This window comes from Pyrus communis, chromosome 2 (assembly GCF_041283825.1).
Source record: "Pyrus communis isolate YQ-2024b chromosome 2, ASM4128382v1, whole genome shotgun sequence".
In the NCBI taxonomy this organism is placed as follows: Eukaryota; Viridiplantae; Streptophyta; class Magnoliopsida; order Rosales; family Rosaceae; genus Pyrus; species Pyrus communis.
In genome coordinates, this window is record NC_142566.1 from 10,408,977 (window position 1) to 10,430,775 (window position 21,799).

The following is a 21,799-nucleotide window of genomic DNA, read 5'->3' on the forward strand; positions in this document are numbered from 1 at the left end:
CTAAGCTAGGTAAGGGGTGATGTGGGTAAACAAGGAATAAAGGCAAAACGAGGCTCAACGGGGTTAAAACTTACAACATATACGAAGTATGGGAAGTAAGGCTATTTGGCTATGGTGGTGGTCACTACACAACTTCTTCTTGAATATGTGTTATGCAAATCAATAACATGCTTTGAATGAAATGGGCATGAGTTCTAGCATTTGGAACTATATGATGAAACGCCTTCTAAGTAGTAACCAAGCAAAGAATAATAAGATCATGCAACGACTTTAGAAAACAAGAAATCACAGATTATACTCTCCAAAGAACGTTATAGGCTCAAGTCTCTCAGGGTTGTAGCGTTTGTTTGAGTTCCTTCCTTCAAGCATGTTACATAACTAATTTTTTTCTTTTATGATTGCATGTGAAGTCATACATTATAACCATAACCAAGCATATACCAAGAGTAAATCAAACTTTTCTCTATGTTTATAACTCTTGTTAACAGTCATGCAATTAGAAACCAAATCCTTATCATTGTGTTGGAAGGTGACCTACGACACAAAAACGACTCAAAACAACTCTTTTTGGGTTTTTCAAAACAATTTTTCAAATTTTTATGGGATTTTCGAATTATAAAACAAAACACACTAAAACACTCTAAAACAACTTAAAAACACCTTAAAACAGCAAGGAACAACATTAGAAGTTATGGTGGATAAAACCCTACGAATTTGCATCAAAACACTTTAGTTACCCCCCCACACTTAAATCAAACATTGTCCTCAATGTTTTAAGCATAGATTCACACAAAACATAAGTAAACACACAAAAAGCAACTAAACATATTAAACATGGCATAATGTAATTAACAAAGAGAAGAGTTTAGAGATGCAAATCTGGTTATAGAGTGTAAATTCCATCTTCTCCTTGGTAATTGCATTGAGGCTTTTGATCTTTGTGATTCCACAGGCTTACTCTTGAACTGGTTTCTGCCCATCGTTGATTTTCCTTTGTGCTACTTCTTGAACTGGGCAGCAGGATGGTTCTTTTGGTTTCCCCCGAAGGTCTGAGCTTACTCCTTTGGTCTGTTTCTTTGTTCAATCTTTCCAATTCGTATTGAAAAGGGTTGGAGGATAACTCAGCCTAAGTTTGTCTCCACATGCTTCAATGTATCATTTTCACTTGCCTTACTCGCTCCCCTTTGCAGAAGTGGTCCCTTCTCTGGAAGTGTATCAACCGTTGAAGATGACTACTCGAGAGCAACGCTAGGTAAGCAATCAGGAATAGATTCTAGGCAGTTGGCTCCAGATCGGAAGACTGACTCCAAGTGCCGGCTGATTGCTTCTTTTACTTTGCCATGCGAGTAAGAACAAGGACAAAGAAAAAGACAGGGAAAGAGCATGATATGAGATACTTTTGCTTTTGACCTTGATGATATGAGATACCTTTGCTTTGAAGAAGCGGTGAATGAATCAGCACATGCTTCAATCCGCCGTTTCCTCCTGGGTCATATGTACTCCAGGCATCTGGTATCATCTTTGGGGAAGAAGAAAGAATTGAATATTTTGAAAGGCTTTGCTGGGAGTGCGCCCTCAGAGGTGAGGGAGAGTTGGGCATTTTCTTCTTGTTTGCCCTGCCATAAAAGACGAAGGTCGACATATATAGAGATAATAGCAAGTGGTGGTACTTTTTACCTTTGTCGACAAACGTTTTGATCCCGCAACTCCGGCTTTTTGAAATAGTGGCGCCTCTTCGATCTTTGAATTCGCCTCTTCGACTTCTGAGCAGGCGCCCCTTCGATTTCTGAACGACGCCCCTTCGCTTTCTGAACGACACGTGGTAGTGCAGATGCGGCTCCTTTTGACAAAGCTGCACGCGTTTTCTGAAAAGCCGAGAACGCGTCGCCAAAATTACGCCGGAAATTCCGGCTTTTTGAATTGGTGGACGCGTCGCCTTGGCTTCTTATAGAGCTATCGATCACCACAACAAACACACTCTGAAGAACTCCCATTCTTGAAAATCGACTCCGACCCTTTGAAAATTTACTCCATCAACCCCTATCTTTGAACACCTTTGAAAAAATGGCAAACTCATCGAACCTTAGCTTGGAATTGAGCCTTAGCAGTGATACGGGCGCGCCGCGTCAAGGTAACGTATGGCGCCCTTCTTTTTTATCTTCTAACGGTCCTCTTTCAGGTGAAGACTCTGTGATGCAGGACGCCACAACAGCTACAATAGTAGCTAGGAACCTCCTCACACCAAAAGATAGTAGGCTGTTATCAGGACGGTCCGATGAGTTGGCCGTTCAAGAGTCCCTCGCACTTAGTGTTCAGTGTGCGAGTTCTGTGTCCAACATGGGCCAACGCCTGCTTGCCCGCTCCCGTCAGGTGGAATCATTGATGGTAGAGGTGGAAAGACTTAAGCAAGAGATCCAGCAGCTTAAGTACGAGAATAGAAGTTTGCATGTGCTTGCAAATAACTATTCGTCGGGGATGAAGAGGAAGCTTGATGAGCTGCAAGAATCTGAGGGTCGAATTCACAGTGACCGTCAAAGGCTTGCGTCTTATCTCCAGAGGCACCTTTTTCCTGGGTCATCCAGCGCTTGGCCAAGTATTGAGGCCTGGAATGCTCTAGCTCCGATGCCTCCCGCTCCGATGGCTTCCTCTCCGATGCCTCCCGCTTCTATGCCTCCCGCTTCTGCGCCTTCCGCTTCTGCGCCTCGTAGTGGGGCTTCACGCAAACAACCTTTGTGAAGCTCCACCTTTCTCCATGTTTAGTATCTTTCTTTCTTTTTTTTTTTTTTTTTTTTTTCTCTTTTTTTTTTTTTTTCTTTTTTTTATTTTTTTTTATTTTAACATAAATAAAATCAAACGGCATGGAATTGGTCCTTGAATGGAAGGTGATACTTGAAGTGAACCGGCATTGGTTTGAATTCTAGTGTAGGTGCCTGATTCATAAAAAACAGCAAGTTAGTATAAAATCTAATGGAATTTGGAAAAAAATACTTACTTGTTTTGTCCGACAAGAATTCAATGACAAACACCACTCCTTTGAAAGTTTCAGGGATATTGGACTTGGCCAGATTGCAAGTGATGGTTATGACTTGTCCAATGTCATCAAATTTAACTTCTTTGGATTTTGTGGTTTCAAGAACGTCCTCTTTGATGAATTCATGACATTCCCTACTTGTCACCTTTGGAAGGGCTTCCAAGATGTCTTTTTCACCTTCTTCTTCCTTGGAAGTCATGAATTTGCAAGGAATAGGGATACTTGTTAGAACGGGGTTAAAAATAATGAAATTTGGAACAACCATACCTGTATTAGATGGCATAGGAGCAATAGGTGCCTCCGGTAAAGGTGTTTCCACCCTTTCCGTGGGTTGGGTGTATTCCTCTTCCTTGTGATTTGATTTTGATGGTTGAGGGTCCGTTCCAACCTCCTTGTCACTTCTCAACATGATAGCATTGGTGGTTTCAAATTCTCCCTTCTGATTTGCAATGGTTGAACTAGGGAGTTCGCCTTGGTCGCAAAATTGTCCTTCGAACTCCGCTATCTGCCCAATTTGCTTTTCCAGAGTAGTAAGTAATTGAAAAATCGTATCATTATCATTTGAATTACCTACATTACTTTGGGCAGGTTGTGGTGGCTACATAGGCGTTGAATAGAACTCCTCATACGGCTGCCAATATCCTTCTTGTTGAGCCTCATTGTCTTGATTTTGTAAGCCCTGCACCAAACATATTAATTCATCAAGCTTTTGATTATAATTTATTGACGAACTTGAGTTTGGTTGGGCATATTGAATATGAGGTTGTGGTGGCTGCCAATATCCTCCTTGTTGAGCATTTTGAGGTTCCCACCACATAGAGTTTGAATGATCACTCCAATCCGAATTGTAAGTATTGGAAAACACGTTATTCCTTGATTGAAGATTAAATATATCAACTCTTTGCATTTGGGACCTTTCCATGAGTTGTGACAAAAGAGAAGCATTATCAAGTGCCATCTTGTTCTTAACAAACAAAACACAAATAAAAAAAACTAAATCTAAAAGACAATACAGAAACAAACAATCCAAGGGATTAGCAAATTTTCTAATCCCCGGCAACGGCGCCAAAATTTGATGCGAGAATTATACGCATACAAATTAAACCCTATTTGTGACAATTGTAGTAATGATATAAGTAGGGATCGTTCTAACCGGGGATTAACTTAGGGATACTAAACACTTGACTCAAATAAATAAAACTAACTTTTAAAACACTTAACTTACTTAACAAGAATTCAAAACAAGTACACAAGACTCCAAATACTTAAAACACAAAAATAAAACAAATACGAATGATTAAGACTCAACGAAATATGGGGGAAATGTGTTTGGGCAAGATTAAATTAAATGGAAAGATTATAATTAAGGGCAAAACGTAAATACAAAGGTGATAAAAATATGGATGATGGAATAGCCAAGGGGTTCTTCTCCACACATGTTACACTTGCATACAATATTGATTCTCAGTTGGTCTTTCGATAAGTTGTGAAACTCAATGCTCCAAGTTAATTAGGTCCGCTTAAATTAACTTTCAGATTTCCCTAAATTCATTGGATTGAATGGAATACGCATTACAACCAAATTATTCTTAATCAAAGTCCCTAACTATGGAATACGCATGATAGAGACATTCAACAAAGATCATTAAGTTCAATGAAAATTATAAGTGTTGACGAGGCATTCGTTACTATGGAATACGCATGAAACTTATGCCAAGAATTCGTTTAACGCGATTGTTTATAAGCAACCTCCACTACTTGTGAATATAAGTTCATAACGATTAGGTGAAACTCACTTATATTCTAGCGTCATATTCATGCATGAAAATTAAGCTTGCAATCTCAATGAACATACATAAATACGTTATCAATCAAACAGTTAAACGAATTGAATCCACAACTTATGAAATTCCAACCAAAAGTAATCAATTCATATTGCAAATATAAACATGTATTTTGAATCACCCCCTAGCTAAAGGGGGGTTTAGTTCCTCATAACTTTGAAATCAAAGAAACACCTAAACATTCCAACAACTCAAACTTGAATTGTATGAACGTTTAAGCACTCTTCTCTTCCATTACAAAACAAAGAAAATTGAATTTAAACATTGAAATCAAAGAAACACCTAAACATTCCAACAACTCAAATTTGAATTGTATGAACGTTTAGGCACTCTTCTCTTCTTCGTTGTTGTAGCACAAGGTCTAAGGTGAGTTTTTGGGGGATGAGGAGTGGTTGGAATGAAGAGAAAATATGCAGAAAATGAAGGGATATGCACGGCAAGAATGGAGGTGTTTGTGGTGTGTTGTGTATGAAAATGAGATGTGAATTGAATGAATGAATGCAAGGGTATTTATAGGAGTAATGGAGGGAACATATGGCTATGTCATTTGTAGGTGAAGTAGGTGGATGTTGTAGGTGAAGTAGGTGGATGTTGTAGGTGAAGTAGGTCGATGTTGTAGGTGAAGTGGATGTTGTAGGTGAAGTAGGTGGATGTTGTAGGTGAAGTAGGTAGATGTTGTAGGTGAAGTAGGTGGATGATATGTTAAGTGATAAGTGATAAGTGATATGATATGTGGTTATGATATGATAAGTGGTTAAGTGGTGATGATAAGTGATAAGTGATTAAGTGATATGATATGTGGTGATGATAAGTGATAAGTGCATGTGGGCTAACTAATGAAGGAAATGCATGTGCAATGACAATGTGTTAGAATGGATGTGTGTTATGCATGGCATGATTGGGATTAGGAAAGGTTTAAATGTCCTAAAACTAAAGAGAACATGGTTCCAACACTTTGGCTCCAATTAGGTCTTCAATTTCGTCCAACACTTTGGCTTCAAGCATAAGCTATCCGTCCTTAGCCCAAAAGTGCTCCAAAAGTCTCCAAAATGCATCTTTTTGCTCCTTTAGCCCTTTGGACCTACAAACACACGAAAATAGCTTAAAGTACTAAAATAACTAAAGAAACATAACGTAAATGTACGAGAACAAGCCATTTAAGTCGCATAAATATGCTCCTATCAAATACCCCCACACTTAGCTTTTGCTAGTCCTCGAGCAAAACAGAAAAACAAAACAAAAAGAACAAAACACAACCTACACCTTCCAACAATCGTATCAGGGACTTCCAATGCACATGACAAGTTAAAAATCATTATTCTCACAGATTTGAGCCATCTTTACACTTAAGTACATTCTTAATCATAGTCACCACATACTAGTTCACAATTAAGCATTTAAAACCATGTTTTGAATGTAGTAACATGCCTTAGAGAATTCCCTCAATTTCTTACTAGATGTACTCTCGTTTTTCACACAGATTTTCTGACTACACACCCTACACTAGGTATATGTGAGAAGATTGATGTAAACATGTAGACGAACACTCACATATGTTACAATAAGGAAAGCATTTTCTGGAGTTAATAAGCATGTTTAGATATGATCTCATGAATGGAATGCTACTACTTAGACGCGAGAACCAGTGACACCATAAGCTCATACCAAGTTCAAACTCCACAATTGAAATACATAACACTCAATATAGAAGTCAAAGGGTAGTAACGGGGCTAGGGTATTGGCTAACAATGAAAGGTGAAGGATAAACAAACATTCTTAAAGCAATAGTGAGCAAAGTATTGAATTAGGCACTTAGAATTCCCTTAAGAACGCAGAAGTCAACTTTGAACACCCAAGGGAAAATCACACAAAACTTAGGGCCATATTCAACTTTTTGGACCCTTTCTTCAACCATCAACGCTCGTGAGTTCATGTATTGAGTGTTATGTATTTCAATTGTGTTGACAAGGCATTCGTTACTATGGAATACGCATGAAACTTATGCCAAGAATTCGTTTAACGCGATTGTTTATAAGCAACCTCCACTACTTGTGAATATAAGTTCATAACGATTAGGTGAAACTCACTTATATTCTAGCGTCATATTCATGCATGAAAATTAAGCTTGCAATCTCAATGAACATACATAAATACGTTATCAATCAAACAGTTAAACGAATTGAATCCACAACTTATGAAATTCCAACCAAAAGTAATCAATTCATATTGCAAATATAAACATGTATTTTGAATCACCCCCTAGCTAAAGGGGGGTTTAGTTCCTCATAACTTTGAAATCAAAGAAACACCTAAACATTCCAACAACTCAAACTTGAATTGTATGAACGTTTAAGCACTCTTCTCTTCCATTACAAAACAAAGAAAATTGAATTTAAACATTGAAATCAAAGAAACACCTAAACATTCCAACAACTCAAATTTGAATTGTATGAACGTTTAGGCACTCTTCTCTTCTTCGTTGTTGTAGCACAAGGTCTAAGGTGAGTTTTTGGGGGATGAGGAGTGGTTGGAATGAAGAGAAAATATGCAGAAAATGAAGGGATATGCACGGCAAGAATGGAGGTGTTTGTGGTGTGTTGTGTATGAAAATGAGATGTGAATTGAATGAATGAATGCAAGGGTATTTATAGGAGTAATGGAGGGAACATATGGCTATGTCATTTGTAGGTGAAGTAGGTGGATGTTGTAGGTGAAGTAGGTGGATGTTGTAGGTGAAGTAGGTGGATGTTGTAGGTGAAGTGGATGTTGTAGGTGAAGTAGGTGGATGTTGTAGGTGAAGTAGGTGGATGTTGTAGGTGAAGTAGGTGGATGATATGTTAAGTGATAAGTGATAAGTGATATGATATGTGGTTATGATATGATAAGTGGTTAAGTGGTGATGATAAGTGATAAGTGATTAAGTGATATGATATGTGGTGATGATAAGTGATAAGTGCATGTGGGCTAACTAATGAAGGAAATGCATGTGCAATGACAATGTGTTAGAATGGATGTGTGTTATGCATGGCATGATTGGGATTAGGAAAGGTTTAAATGTCCTAAAACTAAAGAGAACATGGTTCCAACACTTTGGCTCCAATTCGGTCTTCAATTTCGTCCAACACTTTGGCTTCAAGCATAAGCTATCCGTCCTTAGCCCAAAAGTGCTCCAAAAGTCTCCAAAATGCATCTTTTTGCTCCTTTAGCCCTTTGGACCTACAAACACACGAAAATAGCTTAAAGTACTAAAATAACTAAAGAAACATAACGTAAATGTACGAGAACAAGCCATTTAAGTCGCATAAATATGCTCCTATCATACGTATGAGGAACTAAACCCCCCCTTGGCTAGGGGGGATTCGAAACCATGATCATGCTTGCTATATGATTTGATTACCTCTAATTGCGTTTCATAAGTTGTGAATTCAATTCACTTATCTATTTGAATTACACTGATTTGTGTGTGTTGGTTGAGAGTGCACGCTTAATTATCATGCATAAATCTAATGCTAGGATATAAGGAAGTTTCACCTAATCGTTACAAACTTATATTCACAAGTAGTAAAAGTTGATGATCTCAATTGCGTTAAGTAAATTCTTGGCATAAGTTTCATGCAATTCATAGTAACGAGTGCTTCGTCAATGCTTATGGTTTTCAAAGAACTTAATGATTCTTGCTTGTATCTCTATTATGCAATTCATGTAGGGAACTTGTGGGGAATACTTTGGGTTGTCGTATGCAATCATCCAATTCAATAACGTTAGGAAAATCTGAGGGTTAATTAGTGCAATTCACGGTTAATCTGGGGCGTTGAGAATTCATGGTTTATTGAAAAGCAATTAGAAATCGTTTTGTGTGCAAGTATGGCATGTGTGGAGATGAACCCCTTAGCTAGCCTTCATTCCATTCATTAAATCCAAATTCGTTTTAAAAATCTGTTCGTTTTACAAAGTTTTAAGTTTTGTTTTCAAATTCGTCAAAATCAAAATCCCCCTTTACTTGGAGTGTCAAATTAGTTAGAAATCAATTTAGTTTGTGTTTTTAAAGTATCTTGAGTCAAATTATAACTATTTTCGTCCAAATTCTTCTCTAGTGCTCAAAACTGCCCAGAAAGTAGTTTTAAGGCAGTTTTGAGTGTTTTCTTGCTGTTTTGAGTCTTTTGGTTTGTGTGTTTTAAACTTTATTTTTGCATTCTTTGGGTCTAGTTTGGTGTTTTATATTGTGTTTTTACGTTTTTGAGTCAAATGCAAGTGATTAACAATCCCTCCTAATCCCCGGTTTAGAACGATCCCTACTTACATTCTTCACTACAATTGATAAAAAGAGGGTTTAATTTGTGTGCGTATAATTCTCACATCACAAGTCAATATCCCGCTCCTAGATGCCATAAAGCAAGTGCCCAAATACGCCAAGTTTTTGAAGGAATTATGCACTACAAGGAAGAGGGCTTCACATAAAGAGGTAGTGAGGGTAAGTGAAAACGTTTCCGCTATTTTACAACGCAAGTTACCTCCAAAGTGCAAAGATCCAGGTAGCTTTACAATTCCTTGTATTATTGGCCAAACTAAGTTTGAACATGCTATGTTAGATTTAGGAGCTTCAATTAATGTCATGCCATACTCTATTTATGTATCCATGAACCTTGGTGAGTTGAAAAATGATGGTGTGATTATTCAATTGGCCGATTGATCTAACGCCTATCCGAAGGGAGTTTTAGAAGATGTTTTAGTGCAGGTGAACAACTTGATATTCCCGGCGGATTTTTATGTGCTTGAAATGGAAGACTCGGTTCATTCTCCACCCTTGCCACTCCTACTTGGAAGACCGTTCATGAAAACAGCCCAAACAAAGATTGATGTGGCCAAAGGAGCACTACAATGGAGTTTGGTGGTGATATAATTAAATTCAATGTCTATGACTCTATTAAGAATCCTAATGATGGTCATTCTTGTTTTGCCATAGATGTGCATAAGGATATAGGGCCGAAAGGATCCACACCTATCAAGAAGGATGTCTCAAGAACCACAATTGGAGAGGAACTTGGAGTGATTGCCCTACAACCATCCAATATGGCCGAAAGTAGCCATAGTGACATTGTTGATAGGCCTGCCGATTTTGAGCCTTCACCACAATATGTTTGTAAGTCTCCAATCCCAATTTCAATTCCCATTTCAACTAATAGGTTGTTACCTTCTTTGGTGCAGGTGCCCAACCGATTTCAAGGTGGTGGGAGCATTTACATGGACTTCCGGAACCAAAATACCACCATTAGGGAGGATCACTATCCCCTCCCATTCATTGAGCCATATTACGTAAGTATTGAAGGGCAGATTGTGGTGGAGGACAATACCCTCCATGCCGTGGGCTCTAAGTGAGGCTAAGAAGCATGTTCGTCCGGCTGCACGACGTTAAAGCAAGCGTTTCTTGGGAGGCAACCCATGCATTCAACTAGCGAGGATTTGTGCAATTCACCCATTCATGCTACAAAATCAGATTTGCGTTCCTCAATCCCTATCTCTTTACTGTTTTTATTTCCTCATGTTAGTTAGCTATCATTGTTTGTTTGAATGTGTGTTTTTGTTTGAAACATTGAGGACAATGTTTGATTTAAGTGTGGGGGGGGTAAACAAGTGCTTTTGCATGATTTTACATGATTTTCGTGGGATTTTATCACCTATCATTTATAATGTTGTTTCTCACTGTTTTTAAGTGTTTTTAGAGTGTTTTGGAGTGTTTTAATATCTTTTGATCAGAAAATCCGAAAATTTACAAAAAAAAATTGCAAAAGAGTTTTGAAAAACCCAAAAAGAGTTGTTTTAAAGTTGTTTTTGTGTGTTTGTTTGTGTCTTAGGTCACCTTCCAACACAATGATGAGGATTTGGTTTTAAATAACATGACTATTAAAGAATGTTGTAAACATGGCTGGAAGTTGATTTATGCTTTGGTTTATGCTTGGTTATGGTTATAGCTTATGAATTCACATGTAATTACAAAGAGAAAATCAGTTTTTGTAACATGCTTGAAGGAAGGAACTCAAACTAAAGCTACATCCTTGTGAGACTTGAGCCTATAACGTTCTTTGGAGAGTATAAATCTGTGATTTCTTGTTTTCTAAAGTCGTTGCATGATCTCATCATTCTTTGCTTGGTTGTGATGCGAAAATTACTTGACACTCAAATTAAACCCTCGTTTGACAATTGTAGTAGAATGGATAAGTGAGGGATCGTTCTAGACCGGGGATTAGGAGGGCTTGCTAAAACCTTCTAAATTGACTTAAAAACATAAAAACACAATATAAAACACTATTTAATGCTCGAAGAAAGCAAAACTAAAAATAAGAAAGATTAAGACTAAGATTTCAACGAAATAGGGGGGAATTGGATTTGGACGAATTTAAACTAAAATGAATACTTGGAAACAAAACAAATTGTAAATATGGATTTGACGGAAATGAATGGATGGGAACAAAACAAATTGCAGATGCGGCTCCTTTTGACAAAGCTGCACGCGTTTTCTGAAAAGCAGAGAAAGCGTCGCCGAACTTTGCGCTTGTCGGCTAAAGACGTGTAGTTGCGATGATGGCCTCCACGTGTTTTCAGCTTTGTCAGAAATCTTTTGACAAAGTTGAACGCGTTTTCTGAAAAGCCGAGGGAGCGTCGCCTAACTTACGCCGGAAAATCCGGCTCTTTGAATCGGTGGACGCGTCGCCTTGGCATTTTATAGAGCTATCGATCACCGCCAACATACACACTCCGAAGATTTCCCATTCCTGAAACTCGACTCCGGCCCTTTGTGAAATTTTTAACTCCATCCACCCCTTCTCTTTGAACACTTTTGAAAAAAATGGCAAACTCATCGAACCTTAGCTTAGATTTGAGTCTCAGCAGCGATCCGGTTGCGCCCCGTCAAGGTAATGTATGGCGTCCTTCTTTTTTATCTTCTAACGGTCCTCTTTCAGGTGAAGACTCTGTGATGCAGGACGCCACAACAGCTACAATAGTAGCTAAAAACCTCCTCACTCCAAAAGATAGTAGGCTGCTGTCAGGACGGTCCGATGAGTTGGCCGTTCAAGAGTCCCTCGCACTTAGTGTTCAGTGTGCGAGCTCTGTGTCCAACATGGGCCTACGCCTGCTTGCCCGCTCCCATCAGGTGGAATCGTTGATGGCAGAGGTGGAAAGACTTAAGCAAGAGATCCAGCAGCTTAAGTACGAGAATAGAAGTTTGCATGTGCTTGCAAATAACTATTCGTCGGGGATGAAGAGGAAGCTTGATGAGCTGCAAGAATCTGAGGGTCGAATTCACAATGACCGTCAAAGGCTTGCGTCTTATCTCCAGAGGCACCTTTTTCCTGGGTCATCCAGCGCTTGGCCAAGTATTGAGGCCTGGAATGCTCTAGCTCCGATGCCTCCCGCTCCGATATCTTCCGCTTCGATGCCTCACGCTTCTATGCCTCCCGCTTCTGCGCCTTCCGCTTCTGTGCCTCGTAGTGGGGCTTCACGCAAACAACCTTTGTGAAGCTCCACCTTTCTCCATGTTTAGTATCTTTCTTTTTTTTTTTTTTTTTTTTTTTTTTTTTTTTTTTTTAAATAAAATCAAACGGCATGGAATTTATCTTTGAATGGGCGGTGATACTTGAAATGATCCGGTAATAGTTTAAATTCCAGATTGGGTGCCTGAATCATTAACCACATGTTAGTATAAAAGAAAATTGAAATTCGGGGAGGCGGCTTACCTGTATGCTCCAAAATGAACTCCATAATAAACACCCCTTCGAAAGTTATGACTTGTCCCGTGTCATAAAATCCAACTTCCTTGGGAATTGTGGTTTCAAATATGTCCTCTTTGATGCCTTCTACATCTTCTCCAGCCACTACCTTCTCTTGAATCATTCTTCTTGGTGTACAAAGTCCTTTGAAGAATTCAACACCATCTAAAACTTGCTGTGTTGCACCAAGAATTTGAATAGCATTTTGCACCTTTGGGAAGGCTTCCACGATGTCCTATTTACTCTCTTCTGGGTTGGGAATCAAAAACCTGCTAGGAAAAGGGACATTGGGTGGAATAACATCAGAATAACATGGAATTGGGACGTCCTTACTGGTGGTGGGTGGTTTAGAGGGCTTAGGGGGCTGCGGCAAGGGTTGTTCTACCCTTGCCGTGTGCATGTCTTCTTCCTCCTCCTCAATTAGCAGCTCTTCATCCACTTCTAGGCTATGTTTGGACATTTTTAGGTCAGCTCCAACCTCCATAGCACTTCCCAAAGTGATAGCATTATGGATTTCAAAATCTTCCTTCGAGTTTTCAATAGTTGAGTTGGAAAGTTCACTTTGCTCTTGAATTTGTTTCATGAACTCCATAATCTGCCCAAATTGCTCGTCCAATTTACCCAACTTCTTGTCTTGATTTTGTTCGTCCTGCGTCAAAGAGGTTAGTAATTGAAAATTTTTATCATTATCCATGGACATACTTGAACTTGATTGGAATTGTTGTGGGGGAGGTTGTGGTGGCTGCATAGGTGTTGTGTTGAACTCCTCATATGGTTGCCAATATGCTTCTTGCTGAGCCTCCTTGGCTTGATTTTGTGACCCCTGCGCCAAAGAATTTATTTCATTAAGAATTTGAATATAATCTATTGGCGAACTTGAATTTAATTGAGCATATTGCATATGAAGTTGTGGTGGCTGCATAGGTCTTGAATAGAACTCCTCATATGGTTGCCAATATGCTTCACGTTGAACTTGTTGATCTTCCCACCATATAGAGTTTGAATGATCCCTCCAATCTCTTTGTGGACATTGATTGGCTTGAAATCCTTGCCTATATGAAGCACCAAATGTAGGGACACTCTGCATTGTGGTCCTTTCGGCATACGGCGACAATTTAGAAGTAAGATTTGCCAATTGAGCTTGAATGCTAGCAAAATCCATATCTTACTTCTCTAGTACCTAAAATCAAAGAAAGAGAACTAAATCAAATATCAAAAGTAACAACAAACAAAGAAAACAACACTAAGTTTAGAAACTAAAACGAAAACAACTAAACCAAAAAAAAGAAAAGAACCAAGGGATTAGCAAAGTTGCTAATCCCCGGCAACGGCGCCAAAATTTGATGCGAAAATTACTTGACACTCAAATTAAACCCTCGTTTGACAATTGTAGTAGAATGGATAAGTGAGGGATCGTTCTAGACCGGGGATTAGGAGGGCTTGCTAAAACCTTCTAAATTGACTTAAAAACATAAAAACACAATATAAAACACTATTTAATGCTCGAAGAAAGCAAAACTAAAAATAAGAAAGATTAAGACTAAGATTTCAACGAAATAGGGGGGAATTGGATTTGGACGAATTTAAACTAAAATGAATACTTGGAAACAAAACAAATTGTAAATATGGATTTGACGAAATGAATGGATGGGAAGCTAGCTAAGGGTTCTTTCTCTACACATGATATTTATGCATATGAATCAATTTCCAGTTATTCCTTCATTGAATTATGAACGACAATGCCCCAAATTAACCGTGACATCACTAGTTAACCCTCAGATTTTCCTTATATTATTGGATTGGATGGCATCATTCGACAACCCAAAACATTCTCAAAAGTTCCCTACATGTCATCATAATAGAGATACAATCGAAGATCATTAAGAATAATGAAAACCATAAGCATTGACAAAGCATTTGCAACTATGACATCATGTTACTCATGCTAAGAATTAAACTTAACGCGATCGTGACAAGCGACCTTTACTACTTTCAAGTATAAGTTAGTAACGATTATGTGAAACCTTCTTAAACTTTAGCCACATATTCATGCATGTTAATTAAGTATCGACCCTCAATCAACAAACACAAATAAGTTAATCATCAAATAGTTAAGCCAATTGCATTCACGAATCAAGAGTTCATAACCGGAATTCATCAATTCATATCACATAAATAATCATGGTATTGAAATCACCCCTAGCCAAAAAGGGTTTAGTTCCTCATAACTTTGAAATCAAAGAAACACCTAAACATTCCAACAACTCAACTTGAATTGTATGAATGTTTAGGCACTCTTCTCTTCCATTCTTTATATTACAAAACAAAGAGAATTGAATTTAAACATTGAAATCAAAGAAACGCGTAAACATTCCAACAACTCAAACTTGAATTGTATGAACGTTTAGGCCCTCTTATCTTCCTCGTTGTTGTAGCACAAGGTCTAAGGTGAGGTTTGGGGGATTATGGAAATGGATGAGGAGTGGTGGAAATGGAAAGATGGTTTTTGGATTCTAAGGGAGACTCACGGCTAAGAGAGAAAGGGATGTGTTTGTAATGTGTTGTGTATGAAAATGAGATGTGAATTGAATGAATGAATGCAAGGGTATTTATAGGAGTAGTGGAGGGAACATATGGCTATGTCATTTGTAGGTGAAGTAGGTGGATGTTGTAGGTGAAGTAGGTGGATGTTGTAGGTGAGTAGGTGGATGTTGTAGGTGAGTAGGTGGATGTTGTAGGTGAAGTAGGTGGATGTTGTAGGTGAAGTAGGTGGATGTTGTAGGTGATTATGAGTGATAAGTGATAAGTGTATGATATGTTAAGTGATAAGTGAATGATTATGATAAGTGATAAATGAATGTATGATATGATAAGTGGTGAATGATAAGTGATAAGTGGTGATGATATGTGATAAGTAATGAGTGGTGATGATAAGTATGGAGCATGTGAATTAACTAATGAAGGAAATGCATGTGCAATGACAATGTGTTAGAATGGATGTGTGTTATGCATGGCATGATTGGGATTAGGAAAGGTTTTAAATTTCCTAAAACTAAAGGGAACAAGGTTCCAACACTTTGGTCTTCAATTAGGTCTTCAATTTCGTCCAACACTTTGGCTCCAAGCATAAGCTATCCATCCTTAGCCCAAAAGTGCTCCAAAAGTTTCCAAAATGCATCTTTTTGCTCCTTTAGCCCTTTGGACCTATAAACACACGAAAATAGCTTAAAGTACTAAAATAACTAAAGAAACATAACGTAAATGCACGAGAACAAGCCATTTAAGTCGCATGAATATGCTCCTATCAGGTTGCTACTTGGAATGCATTTCATTACAGTTCCAAATACTAGAACTCATGCCCATTTCATTCAAAGCATGATATTGATTGCATAACATACAATAAGATGAAGTTGTTAGTCAAGCCAAAACCAAAAAGCCTATCCCTTTTCACATGTATTGTAGGATTAACCCTTTTGAGCCTTTTCAAGCCTATTTTCTTTGTTAGCCACATTATCCTTACCTAGCCTAGATTAGGACTTCCCATACCCTTGTTCTTAAAGGATAGTGAAGCATGATTTAGAATGAACTCCTTTTGATCAATATATTGCAGAAAATGAGTGTGGGGGAAGATAATAGGGCACGGCCACAGAAGAAAATAAAAGAAAAAAAATTCGTGGAAAAATAAAAAGAAAATAGAAAAGTGTTGAAAAGAAAGAAAAAGAGTTGAAAAATAAGTGAGAATGATCTCACAAGTGTTGGTTATTGAAGGAAGGGTCCAAAAGAGTGAATTTGACCCTAATTGTTGCATGAATCTTCCCTTGTGTTTAAAAGTTGATTTCTGCCATTAAAAGTGAGTTTAAGTGTCAATTTCATTACTTTGCTTCCTATTGCTTTAAGAACCTTTGTTTATCCCTTGCCTTTCCTTGTTAGCCATTACCCTTAGCCCCGTTACAACCCTCAACTTCTATCTTGATGTTATGTGTTCAATATGTGGAGTTTGAATTTGGTATGAGCATATGGAATCACTGGTTCTCATTCTAAGTAGTAGCATTCCATCCATGAGATCATATTCATGTCATTGTCGTAAATCCAGAAAATGCTTTCTTTGATATAACATATGTGAGTATTAGAATTCATATTTACATCAATCTTCTCACATATACCTAGTGTAGGGTGTGGAGTTAGAAAATCTGTGTGAAAATTGAGTGCATTCTAGTAAGGAATTGAGGGAATTCTCTAAGGCATGTTACTACATTCAAAATGTTGTTTTAATTGATTAAATGTGAACTAATAAGTGGTAACTATGATTAAGTGTTTGTTGAAGTGTAAAGTAAGCTAAATGTTGTGGGAATGACTTTCTATATTGTGTCATGTTCGTTTGAAATCCCTAAGATACATGTTGGAAGGTTTAGAATGTGTTTTGGTTTGTTTTTAGTTTCTTTCGTTTTGTTTTGCTCGAGGACTAGTAAAAGCTAAGTGTGGGGGAATTTGATAGGAGCATATTTAGGCGACTTACTTAGCTTGTTTTCGTGCATTTATATTGTTAATTCATAGTTGTTTTAGTAGTTTAAGCCATTTTCGTGTGCTTTTAGGTTCATATGGCTAAGGAAGCAAAAAGATGCATTTTGGAGCATTTTGGAGCAAAATTGGAATTGGAATGGATAGCTTATGTTTGGAGCAAAAGGAATGGACGAAATTGAAGACCTAACGAAGTTAGGATTCCTAATCACAAGAGGATTCCTAATCAAATGAGGAATCCTAGTCAAAGAAGGTTTCCTACTTGAAGTAGGAAAGTTAAGCCAAGGTTTCCTATTTTGGTTTAATCTTTCCTAATCCTTAAAGACTCCATATTTCAGCAAGGTCAAAGGATCCTATCTATTCTAGGTCACAAAATCAACATTCCTTGCAACCTTAGGACAATGCCGTGTGTTTCCTTGTGACTCCCTTCCTTGCCGTGCAAGGAAGGGCTTTGTTCCCTATTTTAAACACTTAAATACCTTCCTTTCTCATACCTATTTCAGCCATAACTCACATACCCTTTTATATTCCTAAATCCTTGCCTAAATTCAGAAATAAAAGACATTCCCTTTCTCTCTAACCTTGGTCGCAAGTCACATTCCTATTTCTTTCAATTTCTGATTTTGTGTTTCCTATTCTTCAAAGATTTAGAATTAATTCCTTTCCTAAACCAAGTAATAAAGCCTTTAGGTCTTTTCTTCCTTATATATATTCTTGTGCCGCACCCTTAGGAAGCTAATCCCCCCTTCTAGACAACCAGCCTTCATTCACAAACACATCCAACCTTGCCGCAGCTTTCCATCCAAATTTCCACCATCCCTCGACTTCCAAACCTTCGTCCAAACCACCCTACACCACCACTAAGCCTTGCCGCACCACCATACCTCCATAAACCCACCTTAAACCCAGAAACTCATCCAAAAACTCACCTTAGCACTTGTGCTGTGACCTAGCAAGGAAGTGGAGAAAGAAGACGAAGCCTTGGACGTTTATGCATTCGAGTTGGAGTGTTGGAACGCTTCTAGGTGTAATCTATCTTTTGTTTTCAATGTTTAATTCTAATTTCCTTTGTTTCGTTATGAACATGAGAGGCTAAACTCGTTTTAGCCTAGGGATGTGATAAGTCACATTTTGCATGCATGTATAGCTTTCTTATTTGGCGTTTTTGTATTGTTTTTGGATTAAACTTGTTGCATTTTACATTGTTTGGTGTTAGTGTGCAGCCAAGTGTGTAATAAGATCAATTGGAAGGCAAATGAAGGAATGTAGTGCAATTCGGCCAGATTGAGTGATTCTAAATAAAACAAGCATTGAAGTCAGATTATGTGGTTTCAACACCAAAACATGTATTCACATGCATGTTCAAACACCTTGCCGAGCACTCTCATGCATTTCCAGCTCCCTTGTGCATTTCCACATCCGAAACAAATCACCTTTGCATTTCCAACTCCTTCATGTCCATCCCGTGCACTTCCATTCCCATGTCCAGATTATTATAACTAGTTTCAGATTGTCCACTCCCTTGTGGCAAACTTTGCACATGTATCTTGGATTAAATATCCACATACCTGCAGATTATGTCCATTCCTTGCATCCTTTATTCCAGAAATTCACTCATTCCATCATCCCATGCCGTGTGCTTTCTTCACCTTTCCAGAATTTGTACAAACAATTCACCTTTGCAGATTCCACTCAATTGTTGCAGCATGGACACATGCATTTTGATTAAACAAACCACACACTTGCAGACCTTGTCTATGCCGTGAGAACAACACCTCAGAAACCCATTCAAGTCCAGCTCATTTTGATGCCATTCCATCACTTATGCACTGCCATCTGAGTTAAAAAATGGCAGATCCAATCTGAATGTTGGGGATATATTACTTTCTATAAAACAAGTCTCACTTCACCAAGAGAGGGGTTCCGCAAGTTTTCTTCTTCAACCATTCCATTTACACACAGCTTATTTGCTCCATTTTCTGTCCATTGTTACTCTCACATTCTCTCCATTCCATTGCATTTCACATTCTCTCCCTTTCCCATCCGCAAGTTTTCTTCTTCAACCAGTCCATTACACACCCATAACCTCTCCCATTTCACTCCATTCTCTGTCCATTTTCTGTCCCAATGGCAGAAACCATTCAACCAAGCCATTCTACCTTCATCCGCACCACATTTGGAGAAGCAACACCAAGGAACTCTTCAAGGACTTCAACATCAGTTTTGCTTCAAGGGTTTCTCCTTCTTAATCTTATGTTCACTCATGTTATTTATTTTTATGTTAAACCTTTGTAAACATGAAGTGTAACTAATCTTCCTCTAGGGATTCGATGTAACCTTGCAAAGTTTGCCATGTAATTAAGTTAGAATGCTCAGTTTGTCCATCTATTTCTTGTTTCATTTTCTGTTTTAATGGTGACTTAGTGAGTTGATTTTAATGTTTGATCATCATTTGAATTAATCACTAAGTTGTGTAACCAAGATTAAAACACACATCATGCATAATCTTGGTAGATATGTGAATGAATGAAGGGAAGGTTTAGCATACATCCTGCCGAGTTGTTCCCTTTGGTTTTATGAAAGTTTCTTGTGCATTACATAATCTTGATTATGAACCAAAGTTGCACATCACAATTAGGTTCATGATTAGAGACATTTGATCAAATCCACACATCATATGGTTGATCATATCCAAGTGAAACAAACTCAAGAAATAGGTAGATGAATGAGTACAAACTAACTTGACAAACATGGACTTAGTTAAGCAATGGTGAAACCGAATCCCTAGCTTCATTTCCATTGATACTATCCCATTACATTAGTTGTTGATTCATTTATTTGTGTTTACTTCATTTTCTCATGCTTTCAAGTTACAACAACAAATCTGTCTATTTGTTTAGTTTGATTCATTTCTTAGAGTTCTTGCAAAACAAGTAATTACATAGGTCCAATTAGTCCCTGTGGATTCGACACCCTTGCTTATGCCATTATACTAAATATATTCTAGCATTAGGAAGGAAATATACTTCAACAAAAATGGCGCCGTTGCCGGGGACTGATTTCAGTCCCTTGTAATTGCTTGTTTGCTTGTTTGCTATTTTGATTAGTGTCAAGGTTCATAACGTGTCAAATTGATAACTAGAAGTTGATTTAAGTTGCATACATTTCATGTGTGGAAAAGAATCCTTTAGCCATTCCATTATCCATTGGTTTACATCAATTTGCTTTACAATCTGCTTTTGTTATAATCTGTCCATTTAATTGCATTTCGTCCAAATACAAGTTCTCCCCATATTTTGTTAAGTTTTAGGCTTAGAATCTGTATTATCTTGTGTTTTGAAGCATTTTGAGTCAAGCTCAAACCTAATTTTCGTCCAAAATTGAGTTTAGTGTCAAAACTGCCCAGTTTGTGTTTTTAGGCAGTTTTGAGAGTTTTTAGCTTGTTTTGAGTCTTGTGAATCTGTTTTGAGTCCCTTGAGTCCTTTCAAACGTTTTTAAGTTTATTTTTGTTCATTTCATTGTTGTTTGCTAGTTGATTTTCATTCACACTTGTGTATTTTATTTCAGGTAGTATATGTCAAATAAACTTGTTGAGTTAGGCCAAAGAATTGAACGGTTGAAGGGCCACACTTTGGACAACTTTGTGCCATCAAGTTCATCCTTTAACCGTGAGGAAGAGGAAGGGACTTCACCTAGTTCAACAAGTAAAGGATCTGAGCAATTTGATTGGGAAAGAGAGGAAGAGATGGCGGGCAACCAAGATGAACTTAGAGCTTTGGAGGACTTTGCTCAACCAATCATACCAAATTCACCTTCATGCATCTTGCTGCCTACAGAAGCTAGAAACTATGATCTCAAATCTTCACATTTTCATATGTTTCCCTCATTTTATGGCTTACCTAATGAAGACCCTTTAGCTCATATTAAAGAATTTTACAATGTTGTGAGTGGTTTACCTTTGCAGGGAGTAAGTGAAGCAAATTTGAGGATGAGAGTGTTTCCTTACACCTTGAAAGATAAGGCCAAGGGTTGGTTGATGACTCTAACACCAGGGTCCCTCACTACATGGGATGCCGTGGCTAAGAAGTTCTTGGAGAAGTTCTTTTCCACTCAAAAGACAGCCACATTAAGGGGACAAATCTTCAACTTCAAACAAGATGATGGAGAACCTTTCAATGAGTGTTGGGAGCGTTTTAAAGGCCTCTTGATACAATGTCCACACCATGGGTTACCTTTTCACTTACAAATGCAAATTTTCTATGATGGACTAACCCAAAATTGTCAATCAACTGTTGATAATGCAGCAGGTGGAGCATTGAAGAAAAAGAATGCTCAAGAGTCATATAACATTTATGAGATGTTGGGGTCTAATGCTCAACACAAAGATTTAAGGGGTAAGAAAGTTGGAGTCTATGAAACAAGTTCTAATCATGAGCTTTTGTTGCAGGTAGCTAACCTAGAAAGGAAGCTTGAATCCGTGCTCAACATGGTGCCAAAAGCAAATGAAGTGTGTGCCATTTGCAACATACCAAGCCATCCTACTCACCAATGTCCATCTAGGGAAGCTTACCCCGAGTATGTTCAAGAACAAGTGAACCTCATGAATTCTTACAATCAAAGGCCAAGGAATGATGTGTATT

At 38.0% G+C, this 21,799-nt stretch overlaps 1 non-coding gene across 1 annotated transcript; it reads right to left on the reverse strand.

Moving 5' to 3' along the window:
• Nucleotides 1–21,278: 21,278 nt before the first annotated feature.
• On the reverse strand, nucleotides 21,279–21,389 carry LOC148698559 (small nucleolar RNA R71). Its single transcript, XR_015960254.1, has one exon. It is a non-coding gene; the product is annotated as a small nucleolar RNA R71 (small nucleolar RNA).
• Between the last annotated feature and the right edge of the window lie 410 nt (nucleotides 21,390–21,799).